General features: G+C 42.3%; 1 protein-coding gene across 3 annotated transcripts in view; it reads left to right on the forward strand.

Moving 5' to 3' along the window:
* Positions 1-844: 844 nt before the first annotated feature.
* Positions 845-16,714, forward strand: part of Rnf182 (ring finger protein 182) — a 56,257-nt gene continuing 40,387 nt past the window's right edge. For all 3 annotated transcript variants that reach the window (XM_031358912.1, XM_031358913.1, XM_031358911.1), the window contains exon 1: positions 845-1,109. The gene's annotated coding sequence lies outside the window, so the exon portion shown is untranslated. The remainder of the gene's footprint in view (positions 1,110-16,714) is intronic.

Genomic DNA, 16,714 nt, shown 5'->3' on the forward strand with positions numbered 1-16,714 from the left:
AGGTTCAAAGAAAGACACTGTAGAATTTGGATTTAATCACTGAACTTTCAAGAAAACAGTATAGAGGGATGACTCACCCAGGGGAGCTGCCCTCCAGCTCTGTCCTTTAAAGGAAGCATGACCCAAGGCCTCCTGGTACTTTTCCCTCCTTCTCCAAAAATTTCCTCAGGCGAGGATGCCTAGACTGCTAAGGAAGCCTCGTTGCTTTCCTAAGGGTCAAGGTCTGCAGTATGCAGCCAGTCAGTGGCACTGTTGCTTGGTGTCCATGGCAGATGCTTAGCAGTTCTAATCAGTCCCTAAGCAGTGTGGCAGTGTTTCACATTCACACTGCGGCTTGTGTGTAAAAGTTGTGGTTTAACATCTCGTGTTTATCATCAGAAGTCAAGGCCCCCTTTCCCTTCCTACTGTAGCCTCTGGCAAGACAGGTGCCTGTCTTGATTGGCGGGAGACCAGAAATGCAGCAGAGGCAAAGGCTGCGGTGGGTGGTGACTGTGGTGGTGGTGGTGTCTGCTGCAGCAGTCGCAACAAGAGCACCGAGTACCAGTTGCTCAATAGTTTATCACTTGGTATTGCCCTTTCTTCTCCCTTAAGTGAATTTCCGTTTCGAGGGCAGAGCTTCATACAGGAAAAGTGCAGTGGGGATGGGGACTTTAGGGCTTTGGAATATCCAGTGAGAAAGCAAAGCAGCCTGCACTGCAATAAGATCTGGCTCTGGGCTTAGGGCTCTCTGGAGCCTTCCTGTCTCTGGAAAGGGACTCTGAGACTCGGGAGTGTCTACACTGGCAGTGGATCGCGGCGTTGGGGGTGGGGTCCTTGTCTCCTCCACACTGCCCAACTGCTGAGAAGAATGTCTCGGGGCTGGCGGGGTCCCGGACCGTGGTGCCTGCCACTGGGGCTCGGGCTCTCGGCCGGCCCAGGCACTGGCGGTTGCCATGGTGACGTAGGGTCGGCTGTGCGCCGTAGAGACAAAGCGGCCCGCCCGCCCGCGGCTCCTGAGCTCCTCCTCCGCCGCGCCTCCCTCAATCCCTGGCGCCGCCGCCGGAGTGGCTCTCGATCCTCCCATCGATCCTCCTGTCCGTCCTCCCGCGGCCCCCGCCGCCGCTGGTCAGGTAAGGCGCGCGCCAGTCCGCGCGGCCCAGGAAGGGTCCCCGAGCGCGGGGTCTAGCCGCTGCCGGGATGCACCGGACGCCCTGCGGGGCTACCCTGTTGCCACCCACCGTCACGGCCTCCCGGAGCCCCGCGAGCCCAGCACCAGCAGCAAACTTCGGGCTGCGCGCCGGGCTGCGGAGCAGAGCCCTGGGCACCGCCTGCTCTGTCCCGACCAAGTTGAGGGGCGGGCCGAGCCATTCCCACCTGCCGGGTGTCTCTCTTTTTCCTTCCACCTCTCCTTCGCCTTTAGGAGAAAAAGAAGGAAACAAAATTACCCCAGGACTTTCGTGTTTCATGGTTAATTCCTTACGGAATAGGATAGGAGGTGTGAGGAGCAAATGAGAGATTTTTTTTTTTTTTTTTTTTTTAAATTTAAGACAAATCTTTGAAAAGTCAGCTCCTCCTGTCGCTTGTGGTTCACGCGTTTAGAAGTGGTATCTGAAGTTCCTCTGGGTTTTGGATCTGAATCTGGAACTGCATGGTGGGAAAGAGTGCTCAGGCACCTCATCTAGCCTTTCTAGAGCTGTTAGCTGGACCAATACCTTATGGGGGAGATACTTGGCACAGACGTCGTTGCTATTGTTTTTGGAAGATACTGTGTTCACGCTTTAGGCAAGTGGAAAATGCCTTGTGTTTTATACAAGGGAGCCATCCAAAGCATCCTCGGAGGCAGGTATCCAGGCAGTGTTTGCATCTGTGTTTACCAGTGTGGTGGCAAGGACTGAGATGCAGTTGCCAAGGGCATTGGGGTACCCGATAGGGAACTGCTCAAGTTGTGAGTACCAGTCCCTTTCAGTGGCCACAAGCCAGCAGATCATTTCGTGGTAGTTTGTTGCAGACACAAAGAATAAAATTTAAAATGTGATAGTGAAGATTTTTTTAGGGAAGTACTAGAAATGTACTATTATGAGAGAAAGAAAACATGTTTTTCAGGGTTACAGGTGATCAGTTAAGGATATTATACATGTGCTGATGTTATTTGTATTAATTGGGGACAGACAGTGTGTTGATAACTGGAAAGTTACCCATCTGATTAAGTTGTATAATTCAACTTAGAAAAATAATGTTTAAGTAGTTAGAGAACGTTTTATGGAATGAAAAGAACTGTGTTGTTATGATTATTATTATTTATTTTGGTTAGCTCATATTTTAGTTAATTAAATCGTATTACCAATCATTTTGAGTTGTGTTTAAGTTGATTAGAATTCTGGGTATTATAGCTACAGGAGGTGCCATTCCAGAGTGATTATTTAATATTGCCCCCTCCTTCTTTGGGATTCCAACACCTGTTAGCTTGCTGATTGCTAGGTTCCTAAGCCTGTTCTCATGTGCCAACAATTTTGAGTAATGCCACTTCATTATAAGACTGTATTGGAAACTAAAGGATTTATGTTGCAGTAATTTTCAGATTATTTCCACAATTGGGCTTGTTTTTAAACTGAGTTTTTACCTGCAGAGTGGCTCACAGATGCTCTGCTAAATACTCTTTGATGAAGGTAATGAAACACTAGCCTGATTCAAATGAAGTAGAGCAGGGTTGAGAAGAGAAACAGGGGAGGAAAATCAGTACTTTCTCATTTCAGCCTGAGAGGCAATCAGACCATCAAAAACCAAAGGGGCATTATATAGTCACAGAATGTAGTTGCTTGGTACTAAAAATACAACCTGAGTTCTTTGTAAGGTACCAGGAGTGCAGCTTTATTTAGCTCTTTGCCAGCAATCCTAACATTCAAGTACAAGGACTCTGTAGGTGTTGCTATATGAAACCCACACTGGGAATTCTAGCCTGGGCAGTTGTGGCTCACAATTAGTTAGAGTGTTGAAGCTTAGAGCTGCTTAGTGGTACTATGGCAAGATAAGGGTCCTGTTTGACCTAGCACGCCAACTCATGCAAAAACACAAGATTCAATAGTTTGGCATCTTCAAACAGCACCATTTTTTTCTTCTTTCCCAAATAAAACAAGTAAATAGAAATAAACAGCCGTGGATTGAATGCACTGCTTAACTGTATTAGGTGACTTACAGAAATGTAGTCTCACCGTTCCATGTATTTCTGGAGTATGAGTTATCACCAGGTGTGGAAGCCACCCTTGGGGAAGGGGACAGCCATACTATTGTAGTAGGAAATGCAAAACATACCTTAGGGACTTGGAACTTGACTCAGATCAGCCACTTGGGGGAAGCAAGCACGTACTTAGGTGTGAAAGACCGGTTATGACTCTCCAATATTCTCAAGGGTGCTTGTCTTTTTAGCACATCCTGTTATCAGTCTGAATTTTACAACGTAAAACTGGCCTTAATTTTTGGTCTAAGTTGTAAAACACAGTCTGGTAAATGGTGGTATGGTTGGCCCACCTGAGAATTCTGTTCTTTAAAGTGTATCAAATGTATCCAAAGACACCAAAACAAGCCAAGGAATTTTAACTTCAAATTGTTATCTTCTTGCGGTTGAGAGTCAGTTGTCTGTAACATAAAGCCTGCCTGGCAGCCTAAAGCCACTTTGCCTCCCTCTATTGCCTGTTTCTGGGCCATCATTCTCTTGCAATTTCTGGTTGCACCGTGATAGCACAGTTGCATCTAGTGCAAGGCATGGTAGCATTTATAAAATCACATTGCTGAAGGACGATCGGTTCTTAATGACTTCATTACCCAGACACTTAGGCTTCCATATGTGGCTGGAGAAAAGGCGACCCTGAGACCTCCAGGCAAAATGCTATAAATATAAGGTATCATTTCCTGACCCGCTGTGCACAGTGGGTATTGATCATAACTGTCATGCGGAGGACAGGTGGAGAGAGGCTGACCATAGTGGCAGGAAGGGGTATTTGGTGTCACAGATGATTAGTAATGACAATAAGATAGAAAAACTATTGTGGGTATATTCCAGTTTTGCGCTTTGAGTGATGGAAAGATACAATAATTTAAAGCCATATTGCAAACTCTTAATCGCTGGGTGGAAAATGTGTCTGTTTATATTTGTGAGATAGAAGTGTAGTTCAAAGAAAATGGCTGATTCCTCTTGCCTTCCAGCTACATGGAGCACTTAGATTCAGACACAGTTAACAAATGTGGACCAAGTGATTGCTTCTAATGATGAAGCTATCAGAGCTCTTTGGTTGAAGAATACTCATTTTACACATACTCTGATTATTTCTTTGATTTTATGTTTTTTGGCTCACCAATGTCACCACAGTCTACTCTCATGGTTTACTGTGCTGCCCTGGCTGTTTTTTGGTTTTTTGTTTTTGTTTTGTTTTGTTTGGTTGGTTGGTTGGTTTTTCAAGGCAGGGTTTCTCTGTGTAGTCCTGGCTGTCCTGGAACTCACTCTGTAGACCAGGCTGGTCTTAAACTCAGAAATCCACCTGTCTCTCCCTCCCAAGTGCTAGGATTAAAGGTATATGCCACTACTGCCCAGCTTTTGTTTGTTTGTTTTAGGGGAAAAGTAACCACTTAACCCCATACTGATTTAAAAAAAAAAAAAAAACAAAATCCAAAAACCATTTATACCCTTAGAATTTCTTTTTAAATGTGGTTTGGCTAATTTGTAGTTCAACCAGAAAAATATTGGAATGTGTGTGATGGTGTGCATTAATGAGAAACTACATTATAAGCCTTATTCTTCATTTTGGATGTCCTCCGTGGTGCTGTGGTGGACAGGAGCATTTGGGCTTCTGTTGGAGTACTTCCATCACACATACCCCCAATGTGTTATGCTAGATTCCTGCTTCTTCCCTTAGACTCACTCAGTCAAAGGTGAAACCCTAGGAACTGGCCAGTGAGGGTCCAGCAGGTGAGACGGAAGTCCATTCACACTTAGGGCCCTCGGGGCACAGAATTCAGGCAGCAGGGAGGAAAGACTCTGGTGTCTCTAAATGTCTTTTTAACGCTTCCTGGTTCAGATTCCCTGGCAATTAACTAAGGCCATTTCCTAGGGTTTCTGAGGCTAGACACTCTCATTCCAGGGGTGCTGGTCCTCGTGGCTAAGACCCACTTTCCCACTCTGATTAAAATGTGCATCTGGCTTATGTGCACTTTGAACATTGCAAACCACACATGAAACCCGGAAAACACATTTTTCCCCTCCTCATATGGGCCGTGGAATCTACTCACTCGGGAATGAAAGTTAGATGCTGAAGATCAGAGTGAATCTAAAATGCTGTGCTTGCCTGGAGTGTTGGGTACATTTGAAAGGGCTATGTTCTGAGTATTGGCCAATCATCAGCTATCTTCTCTAATGTCTAACTATACTCATTTAAGCCAAACACGGCCCTTTATACAGACTGATCCCAATGTGGAACGTCAGGTAGAGTTCCATTGAAGAATACATGTTTACTCAAGCTCTTGAATTATAAATTGATTAGGAAAGAGCTTCACTGTGATTTTTATCTGGTGTTTTCTCTGGTTCTATATTGATTTTTCTAAGTCCCTGTTTCAATTCGGTCATTCGGATTTCCATCTGTTTTTTCTTTTTTTTAAATCAGCCAGTTAACCAATCAATCTACCAGCCAGCCAATCAGTATCTGCCAGTATGCCTGGCACTATGCCAAGTAGGTTACAAATATGAGCTCATTATTTTCTATGCATGAACCTTAGGTGATAGGTACTGGTCATTGTCCTTATTTTATGAGTGTTGACACTGATGATTCTTGTCCTTAGGAAGTTGACAATGTGTTTTTGTTTGTTTGATTTTGTTTTTTTCAAACAGAGCCTATAAAGTTCTTAAAAGACAGAGGCAGGCAGATAAAGAGAAAGAGAGTAAGAAAGAAGTACCACAGAGTCCTTAGGATAAGGGAGAGACAGCCCAGGAAAGAATAATTATCCAAAGTGAGGCTCCCTCATGAGACAGTGAGAATAACAGACATTTCTGTGGCATATTTACATGAATCCAGCAAAGCCAACACCAGGGGAAATACATGTTCTTATATCATATGAATTCACAAAATAAATGAAACATCAAACCCCTTCAGAAGTTCTTTTAATTAATTAATGTATTCTAGAGTCTATGAAGAGAATACTAATAGAGCCAAGCATAGTGACATATGCCTGTAATCCCAGCACTAAGGAGACTGAGTTCGAAGTCAATTTCAGATTCCTGGTAAGCTTATAACTCTGGGCTACAGAGTGAGACCTCCCTCCTTTAAGAACTTTACAGGCTCTTCTTGAAAAAACACAAAAACAAAAACAAAATCAAACAAACAAAAAAACCTTGTCAATTTCCTAAGAACAGAAGTGGACATTACATATGTCCATTACCAAAAAAGGTGGGCAGAAGTCTGCTCTTCTTAATTAGAGTCTTTGAAGACTTTTCCTGTCACATAAACTTAAGGTGTTTCGGTCCAGTTCCAAAGTCAGCATTGTCCTAAGGCTGGAAAGAACTGGCTGAGGTCCTGTGGAGTGTTAGTTCAGCTTCCTATGTTATGAGGGCATTATAAGATTTGAAGTTTTAATTATTTGAATTATATCATTAGAAATCAAACATTACAATTCTATCTTCAACTTATTTAGCTTTAGAGACCCATGTTTGAAAAGACTGTAGGTGAAAGAAAGACAACAGGAGCTGGCTTAGTTTTATGGCACCAGTTATGATTAAGCTTTTGATCATTCTTTTAGTCAAAGAGATCAGAAAGTGAATCTTTCACAATTATACTTGTCTTTTGGAAGTCTCAGGCATGCTCACCTCAGGTTAGGAGGTGACACCTCAGGAGGTAGACAAGAGAGGAGCATCATTGTTAAGATGGCTACAGAGGACAGGTGGGCTCTGGGAGCAGAAGGAGGGAGAGGACTTATCATAAAATATATATCTTGAATTAAAGGCAAAATTAAGTAGAGTGACTGTTTATCCTCTGAGTATTTTATACTGGGTCCTAGATTGGGAATTATTTTGGAAAGGGCACAAGATGAAAAGAGAAAAGAAAAGAAAGGGAAGGGAAAGGAAAGGAAAGAAAAGAAAAGGAAAGAGAAAACTGGGGCTGGAGAGATGGCTCAGTGGTTGAGAGCACGGCTGCTCCTGCAGAGGACTGGGGTTTATGTCCTAGTCCCCATATGGTGGCTCATGACTGCCTATAACTCCAGTTCCTGGGAATCTGATACCCTCTTCTGACTCCACAAGCACTGGACATGTATGTATGTGGCACACAGACAAACCTGCAGGCAAAACATAAGATAAGACAAATAAATAAGTTTAAACAATTGAAAAAGAAAATAGATAACCACTCTGTAAGTGTTGGGCACCCCTGGCTGGGATCTGCTCAAGGGTGCTCAGAATGTCATACTCAGTGCTACCCTGAGGAAGTTCTTTGCTTTAGGATGTTGAAGGTCAGGGTTGAAGGTACAAATCTTAAAAAAAAAAAAAAAAAGTTTCTGTCTGGGTCATTCCAGTACACAATGGGGTTTTCCTAGAATTCCTCAAGGAAAGGCTATAATTATGGAGAAAAAGAGGAAGCAGAAATTCGGTCGCACTCTGAGCTGCCTATTAAAACTCATTGTTTTCCCCATGCCCCAGAGCAATTGGAGAGGAGAGCTTGGATTTGAATCCTGGCAGCGCCACCTTTGTGGCTTCATGATCTTGGGAGAAGCTCCTTCATGCTTCTTCATTTCTAACTGCAGTGGCCCATATACTCTTGTTGTCCCTACCACAACATATGTTGAAATCCTGACTCCTAAGGTGATGATGGCATTGGAGGGCAGGGCCTTTGGGAAGTGATTAGCATAAATCTCACCAGTAGACTTGGTTCTTAGAGGGCTTGTTAATGTTTTCCCCATCTGAGGATCCATTTGGAAGGTAAGGCTTATGAACCAGCAAGAGGGTTCTCACCAAACATTCAATCTCCAGGACCTTGATCCTGGGCTTCAAACTTCCAGAACCATGACAAGGAAATTTCTGTTGCTTATATATAAGCCAAGCTGATTTAGAGAAATTTGTTATAGTATGGGGTAGTGGTCTGCTCAGGTAACTTAAGCTCAGTCGAGTATTTGGCTTTGAGCCCTGGACCCTTGTGGGCAATTTCTGCTTGCAGGGGGTGAAAGAAGCTTGGCCATAACTCCTGAGTCTTTGGTTCCTGTTTCAGTCACAACCCCTCACAGCTGCTCCCACAGGATATGTGTGCTCTATCAGGCAGACAATGCCCCAAGCTCCCAGCATTCTATCTGAACCCTACCCCCAGTTATCTGACCACAGCCAGGCATGCCACATCCCATACAATGTAAGGGTCAGTTTGCCCTCTTCTCACTCTCTTGTTCTTCCCCCCTTTCATTCTCTCACTCTCTTACTCCTCCCCCTTCTCACTCTCTTGCTCTCTTGCTCTCTCACTCTTTGTCTCCTCTCTGCTCTCCCTCTCTTGCTCTCCCTCTCTTGCTCTCTCTTGCTCTCTCTCTCTCTCTCTCTCTCTCTCTCTCTCTCTCTCTCTCTCCTTCCTCTCCTTTCTTTCTCTCTACTTGACCAGCATATTTTCTCCTTCCTACAATAAAATAACTCATTTATACATTGCCTCCTTTTTAACTAACTTGCTGCGCAGCAACAGGTAAGCAGCGGAGGGGGAGAGAGAGAGAGACCTAGGCCTTAGCAGCAGGCCTCGCCTTTGGTACAACATTATAGCAATCTGAATGTATTCAGATAATTATCTTGCAAACTGGAGAGACTACTACCAAGTAGAATTTAGTTGTGAGGATTAATTGAATTCATATTTGGAAAGGGCCTAATTATTACTTGTAAAAGGTAAAATTGTAAATATTGTAAAAGGTAAGTTTTATGTATGGAAAGGAAACTTGCTATGTGATACATCACGGGTAGACAAGAGAAACAGTGTTCTTCAGACCTGGAAGTTCTAAATATCTGGTAAATGTAAGCGAGTCGCATTTCACTCTGCCTTTGACTTAAATTCAGATTCCACAGATTGAATTCTTCAAATCATCAGCTTCATCTCAAAACCTTAACTGTTTTATATTTATATACAAGTTTAATATACCTGAATTTTTATTTTAAGGAATCAGATAATTTTGGGACACATTTCTGATTCTGGCAAATGAAGTCTTCCTGAAAATCAGATCCAATTTCCTTGAATATTCTATCGCTTACAAATTAATATTGTCTAGACTTAAGCAAACACTCAAGCATTTCAGTCTAAATTAATCGCATGTCTGAAACTCTATCACACATTTTAAATTAGAATCACAAGACCAAGCTGTCAGCTCGTCATTAAAAAATGTGACATTCATAGACTGTATTGAAAGTATTAATAGACACCAGTTTCCGTTTCTAAATAAAAGACTTATTTATTTTTATTTTATATGTATGAGTATTTTGCCTGCATATTTTGTCTATACACTAGACATATGCGTGATGATGTCTGAGTAGGTTAGAAGAAGCATAGGATATTCTGAAACCGAAGTTATGGATGATTATGAACCAGCATGTGGGTTTGGGGAATTGAGCCCAGGCCCTCTGCAAGAACAGCAAGTGCTCTTAACCACTGACCCATCTCGACAACTGTGGGACCTGTTTCTTTCAGTGTCTCTTTAATTCCAAACTCTCTCTAGATTGTAAAGTTGCTTCTTCATTTAGAAAGGCATGAACAGAAGGTGCCTTTCCAGTTAATCTTTAGTTTACTTCCTGCTTCATGCTGAAACTGCTGCATGGCCATTTCCCCCTAAAGTGTGTGAGCCATTGATCAAGATTTAAAAGTTAAATCTTGCACCCAGATTACATCCATCATGGATGGTTCTTCCTCTGACAATGATGGATACCCTGTCTTTTATAGACACTATAGCAACGGGTAACTGAGAGTCATACTTTCAGATCATATTGATTTCTTTTAATACTTAGAATGGCACTGTCCAATATGTAATTTTAAGTTTCAATAGCCACATTTTAGAGAGTAATTTTCATAATGGATTTTAAAGCTAGTGTACCCAAAGATTCATCATAACTCCAACATGTAGTCGATATAAAAATGATTAATGAGATAACGAATGCTGTTCTTTTTCAGTTTTAAAATCTGGTGAGTAGTTTATATTTCTAGAACATCTGGTTTTGTGTTTCAGATGTTCTAGAACTAAATGAACCCCTCCCTAAACAGTAAAGTTATATTTGTAGAACAGACACTTTATATGGCTCTAGCTCCTTAAATGTAAATGGATTGAAATAGAATAAAACAAAGATTTTGGTTCCTTAGTTGCACATACTACCTGCCCGGCACTCAGCAGCCCAGTTCGTGTCGGCCCTGTTGAATGAACCCAAGGTGTTGTGTTCAGATTTACTCCTCGAAATTCTTCCTCCACTTTTAAGCTATGGCACCTCTGTCTTTTACTTGGTAGGAGCCTGTACTCCTCTAGTTCATTGTGCTACTGTAGTTTTCAAGACAGCATGGGTATTTGAAAGTCATCTCAATAGATGCAAATACCTCATGTTTTTGGTCATTTTCCTAAGAGATCTCTTCAACTTTCTCTGCTTGTTTCTAACAGCTGAGTTGGTTCCAGGAGATGTGCGTGCTGACCAGTCAGCTTAAGTCGTCTCTGTCTTATCAAATGTAACTTAGTGGAAATGTCTTCATGTGAGGTCAGATACAGTGGGCCATCCTGCCCCATTTTCCCCGTCTGCTCAGAGCTGACTGTCCTAGATAAACACTTGGTGTCTTTCTTTATTCTCCTCTGTTGTAGGTCACCACCTCCTTCCTCATCCTCTGTAGATGGTCTTACCCACAGAGCAGTTCCCGGGCTCTGGTTAGGACATCTATCTCCGACCTGTCGATATAAGTCATCATCCCTCTAACTCTGGAGCCTGTCCTTCAGTTTCAAATGTCACTTTATGACCTATGATACTACTATCTTTAGTCTTTCCTGACCCCCACATTTTTCTTCAGTGTTTGTATCATGTTTCTTCTCTCATTTATCATGACAAAACTTGACAAAGAGTTATAGACACTGCTCTCTCCTCTTTTCCTCCCTCTACTTTTGACCCAATCCAAGTTAGGCATTTATTCCCCCCCACCCCCCGAAGATGGAAGTGCTACTGAATGCTCTTCTCCTTGACACATCTGGAATCAGTTCCCCTTCCCATTTGTTTCAGCCCAGCTGCAAGTAACATCTGACAGTTGGTCAATTTTTTTCCATGACAGATTTTCTTCAGTTGGCGTGCACATTAGTATTGCTTAGTAATGCTGTGGTACCAACCTCCTTTAAGCTCAGGAGCTTGAGTTGACTCTGAGTTGGCTCATTGTTATAGGCCAACTGAATTTCAGCCAAGGAAGGTGAGCTTTGTTGGTGGCTGTGCTCCAGGCTGTGACTCATCTGGCATTCACTCTGGGCTATGGGTTGTGTTAGATCTGTCTCCCGTGTGCTGGTCCTGGGATGCAAGCTGAAGGGACTGCAGGCATCCTGGGGATGTTCTTATTGTGGCAGCTTATAAGAATAAGCACACTGGAGGTTCCTTCTTTTATTGTGCCCACTAGCATTCCCACTAGCCAAAGATAAACACAGCCAGGCCTAATATAAATAAGTACTGCATCCTCCATCCACTACAGGGAAAGGAAAGAGAGCAAATATTGACTGAATAACAATTGGGCCATCACAGTGGCTTCTGAGTACCTGTCAGTCTTGATTCTATCCATATTTCAGCTCCCTTCTACAGCATCATTTGTAGATTTCTTCAGACCTTAAAAACACTGTAGTTGACCCATCTCTAGTCTTTGGATCCCCTACTTTCTGATCTTACCCTGATTTTTAGGTAATCCCCCAGTGATGGTTTGTATATGCTTAGCCCAGGGAGTGGCACTATTAGAAGGTGTGGCCCTCTTGGAGTAGGTGTGTCACTGTGGGAGTGGGCTTTAAGACCCTCATCCTAGCTGCCCAGAAGCAAGTATTCTGCTAGCAGCCTTCAGATGAAGATGTAGAACTCTCAGCTCCTCCTGCACCATGCCTGCCTGGATGCTGCCATGTTCCTGCCTTGATGTTAATGGATTGAACCTCTGAACCTGTAAGCCAGCCCCAATTAAATGTTGTCCTTATGAGAGTTGCCTTGGTCATGGTATCTATTCACAGCAGTAAAACCCTAAGACACCCCCTTTGCTTCATGACTTTAACATGTTGACAAAAGAACTTCTAATTTGTATCTCTATTGGAATTCTCTGCCCTTCCCTCCACACCTTTTTGTCTACTGTTGGTACTTCTAGTGCACCGCATGGGGAACTGATCACTGAGTGCCTGAAATGATGCCCATTCAGCCCATTTCTTCTACCACTTTAGTAAATGGCTGCTTCATTTGTTCAGCAGTTTAGACTGTAACTTTCCAGCTGACCTGAACTTCTTCACTCCTTGGAAAGTGTAGACACTACATGCCACATATTAACAAATAGGAGGTATTTTCAGAGATATTTGATGATCAGAATAATAACATATTAAGTAGAACTACCAGAAGTCACTGAATTAGCATAAATTGTTGTGATCTCTTCTTCATGATGATGTGTGGTATTGGTGGGAGGTTCCTCAGCTTATCCATGGTGATTCTGGCTAAGCCTGGTTTGCCAGTTCTGACACCAAGTCCTATCATTTTCTTCCTTGTCACCATTATCACACTGTTACCATCTACTGCCATTTCCCTTATTTTATTTTAGCAGTCTTCTAATGAGTCCTCCAGTTCTATCTGTGATACCCACAGTCTGTTTTTCAGGTCAGATTCTTTGAATTTGAAATTTGGTACAATCACTTCCTTGCTCAAAGGACCCCAAGACCAAAAGAAAGCGCAGACAGAGACAGGGGACCTGGGAGTAATTTTCCATGTAGTAAATCACTAGTAAAAAGCCACAAATGGTAATGGGGAAATTGGGTCAGAGCCAGTTGCAGCAGTCCAAGCGAGAGTTGCTGCATTTGGTACTATTATAGCTTTGTATTTATGTGATTTAAAAAAGTGATAGCATCTTCCCTGGGCTGTGAGCTCCAGGAAGGCAGAGGCAATGCCTAGTTTTGCTCTGACTCTTGGTATGTAGTCCACAGCCTGGAACTTGGTTGTCTGGCATTTGAATGACTACTAAGTTTCAGGAGAAACAATAGTTAACAAGTTGCGGGTATGTGTCTGTGCACTTAACTATCTATTCAGAACTGGGCTAACATCACAAAAAGAAGCTAAATGCATGGGGTGTGGTCAAGGAAATGGTTATAGTATGTTTGTCTTTGTGGTACTGCAGATTGATTGAATGCAGGGCTTCACACATAGTAGGCGGGCATTTTACTTCTGAGCTATGTCTCAGTCAGGAAATATTTCTTTTTATTTTAGTTAACTATTTTTGTCTGTGGTATCTGTGTGTTTACATGTGTGCGTGCATACAAGCACTTGTGGAAACTACACTTGTGGATACCAGAGATTGACATCAAGTGTCTCCTTAGTCCCTGGCTTGCTAGAGAGCTCCAGGCTCCTCCTCTCCACTCCCACAGCACTGAGATTGCAAGCACACCCCGCATAGGCCTGGCTTCTTACATGCATGCTGAGAATCCAAACTCAGGTCCACATGTTTGTGTGGCAAGCTCTTTCTTGCTGAGCCATCTCCCAGCTCAGGGAAGCATTTCTCAAAGTCAAATCTTCAGACCTTTATTCAGATATCAAATTAGTACTTCCCCACTCTTTGTAATTCTGACAGCGGAGCCCATACAAAGAACATATTAGTAGGAAAAAGACATTTTTCAGGGGGAACTTACTAGAGCATTGGATTATCAAGGAGGATAATTTATTAATTAGAACTACATGAAGTTACTGAAATTTGACATTATTGTGATCTCTCCTGGTAATGCATAGGTGGAACACTTAGCATGTCCTATTGAACACAAATGAAAGACAATTTAACATGTCTGATTAAGAAAAGAAGATATGTTTTTTAAATCACTTGTGATAAACTTTACTTATGTTAATGGGACACTAGGAATGAACCACACTATCAATTGACACCATTTGGGTAAGGAATTGGCAACATGACAAATTCAATGTTTTCTTTCTCTGTCTCTACAGTCGAGGATAGAAGAGTATGAAACCTTCAACCATTTTATTTTTCTAAATTTCCACTGTGGGCCATAATTAGAAGACGCTTAAAACATTTAGAGCTCATAATTTTATCTGGACTGAGATCCCATTATTCGGTGAATTTCAGTAAATTTCACTGGTTTGATGATTAGCTCTGGGTCATGGCCAATTTCTCTGCCAGATAAAGTGACTTCAGAAAAGGGGAGATGCCCTTAGCGCATGTGAAAATGACCACACTGTATGGCCGAGGAAAAACTCTTGAGCAGGCGTCATCAGGGCTTCCTCTAACTTTACTCATTCAGTTCATCTGATTAGCCATGTGCAGTGGTGACAGGCACTGGTGGCAGGCACTGGTGGCAGGCACTGGTGACCCAGATGAACAAAGCTGTACAGCCTCACTGTCCTGAGCTAAATAGAAAGTATGGCCAGGCGGTTCCCTATTGCACTAGGTTGTGGCTTTATGGGATATATGGTGGTTGCAGAAGTCAGGAGGAGGAGAGGCATTTGAAAGATGTGGGAATGATTAGTATCCATGCTAAGTGCAGAATGACCTAGGAAGAGGAGGTGTGGTGTGGTTGGAGTGAGAAAGTAGGCAGAAGAGGAGTGGGGAAGCTGCCTTGAATTGGTCCAGAGGATGTGGCAAGAGAGGTAGAGTTTGGTAGGGGATGAAATAGGGATAACCAGTGTGGCTGGTGAGGGCAAACTCCAGGCTAGGAAGATCTTAAGATATTTAAAACATGAAGTAAAAGCTCAGATTTGAGTTTTGGAAAATCTCTTCAAAGTCACGACATGCCGAGCCTATTTTGTCATATCTGTTATACTAAGACATAGTAAGGCATTTGTTTTTAGCTAAATTTTGTTATTAAAGGTTAATGTTCACTCAGGCAAATACATTTCCACGCAAAGAGCTCCCAAGTTACTTCAAATACCGAGATACTTGTAGCCCCATATATTTCCTTTGCATTTTCCAATAATGATCTGCTCCTAAGAGATTACCAATATCCAGGGCTGGAGAGATGGCTCATCAGTTTCAGGCACTTGTTGCTTTTGTAGATCACCTGGATTTAATTCCCAGCAAGCACATGGTAGCTCATAAGCAGCTGTAATAACTCCAGCTCCAGAGCACTAGATACCCTCTTCTGGTCTCCTTGGACACTGTGTACACATGTGGTGCTCATGCATGCATGCAGGCAAAAACCCATACACAGAAAATAAAAATAAAAGTCTTAAAAAAGATTGCCAATAGCACTGACTCCAGAGCTATAGAATAGTCTTACTTATTTTAGAGCTTTATACAAATAGAATCATCTCTGTATAGTATTTCATATTTGCATATCACCATTTTCAGAATCTATGATGCACATTTGGTAGTTCTAATTTTTCATTATAGATAGTGCTGCTATGGGTCTTTCTCTTTCTCTCTTTCTCTTTCTCTTTCTCTCTCTCTCTCTCTCTCTCTCTCTCTCTCTCTCACACACACACACACACACACACACACACACACACACACACACACACACATGTGAGACAGGGTCCCATTATGGAGCCCAGGATGGCCTTGAACTCATGATCCTATGTCTCAGCCTATCAAGTTCTAGACTTAAAGGCATGCAGCACCACTTGTGACCTGAGAACATCCCTATACTTAAATATGTGTGCTATAGGTTGAGCATCTGCTAGAGGTGGAAGGGTCATAGGTTACAGGTACAATTTAGCTTTGATGCAGAACACTTGATTAAGGTGGTTATGCCATCTGCCAGCCCAGCATTGTGAATGGAAACTCTTTTCAAGCACTGTTTGGATTGCTGTTCATAGTGGGGAATGGAAAGAGGGTAGGCATCTCATTGTGCTTCCCCAATAAATGATGCTGAATACTTTTTTACATATTTGATTGTGAATGTGGATAACACTGTCTCTGGAATGCTAGTTAAGATTTTGGGGTTTTGTTTTTTTGTTGTTGTTGTTGGTTTTTGTTTTTGTTTTTGTTTTTGGTGGGGGGCATTCAAGACAGGGTTTCTCCGTGTAGCCCTAACTGTCCTGGAACTCACTCTGTAGACCAGGCTGGCCTTAAACTCAGAAATCCACCTGCCTCTGCCTCCCAAGTGCTGGGAATTAAAGGCATGTGCCACCACTGCCTGGCTGCTAGTTAAAATTTTGGCTGTTCATTTAAAAAGTGGTTTTTTTCCTCGACAGCTTCTGTTTTGTTTTGAATGAATTTTATTAAGTTCTTTATATTTTCTAGTTGGAAATCCTTTGGCAATATATGTTGATGAATGTTTTTTCCTATACAATGTCTTTTTAATCTTGCAATTATTTTGATGTATATAAGCGTTTAATTTTATGAGTTCCATTTATGAGTCTTTCCTTTAGGGCCATTGTTTTCTGTGTCGTGAGAACTTTTTACCTGCCTTGGGGTTTCTAAGATGTTCCCCTGTGCTGTCATGAAGTTTTATAATTTGACTTTCCCACATACCTATAACCACTTGGAATTGATTTTTTTGTGTGTACTATGAAGTTATGACTTAGGGTGATGGTGGTATTTATATATATATATATATATAT

This window comes from Mastomys coucha, unplaced genomic scaffold, assembly GCF_008632895.1.
Source record: "Mastomys coucha isolate ucsf_1 unplaced genomic scaffold, UCSF_Mcou_1 pScaffold7, whole genome shotgun sequence".
NCBI lineage: Eukaryota > Metazoa > Chordata > Mammalia > Rodentia > Muridae > Mastomys > Mastomys coucha.